The sequence below is a fragment of the Cyprinodon variegatus genome, unplaced genomic scaffold (genome assembly GCF_000732505.1).
Source record: "Cyprinodon variegatus isolate N-32 unplaced genomic scaffold, C_variegatus-1.0 Scaffold314, whole genome shotgun sequence".
Taxonomy (NCBI): Eukaryota; Metazoa; Chordata; class Actinopteri; order Cyprinodontiformes; family Cyprinodontidae; genus Cyprinodon; species Cyprinodon variegatus.
Genome location: NW_015150767.1, coordinates 709,900 through 710,611, shown reverse-complemented (window position 1 = coordinate 710,611; position 712 = coordinate 709,900).

The following is a 712-nucleotide window of genomic DNA, read 5'->3' as shown; positions in this document are numbered from 1 at the left end:
ATCTTCTACTGTAGGTTCAAAACAGTAAACTGGGAAAAACCCAGCACTTCAACTATAAAACAACATCAGATTATGTGTCAGAACACAATCTTTATCTTGTCTTTTTTTTATTAAGCACTTTAGCTTGATTATCACTTGCCATTCAGTTAAGGAAATCAGTCTTCTCAAATGATAAATGGGACATTTGCAATCATTTACATCCCAGAATTTAGAAAAGTAAACACATTTAACTGATTTAAGAATAAGTAAAAATAAAATTAAAAAAATAAATACATTTAACTGATTTAAGAATAAGTAAAAATAAAATTAAAAAAATAAATTAAATATATTTATTTGCCCTTAATTTTTTTATCTGCCAGTGAATTTTTTTTTTTTACACTAAGATAATGTTTGCTCTTTATTTTTTAAACATAAATTACCTTACTTCACTGGAAAATTACTTTCTCAGTTTGTGAGAAAATGAACTTCTTAGAAGGAAAAAATGACTTCTTCATAACATATTTTTATTGAAAACCTGATTGCAATACAATAAATAAATAATTATTAAAAATTATTTGATTAATGAAATAATTATTTACATCTGTCATTAATTTATTAAAACCTGGAAATAATATATGATTAATTGTATGGGTCTGATTTATATATAGATTTTATTTAATAAATGTGCCTGTGCTGAGGCACTTTTATTTAATTTAATTTAAACTGTCACACA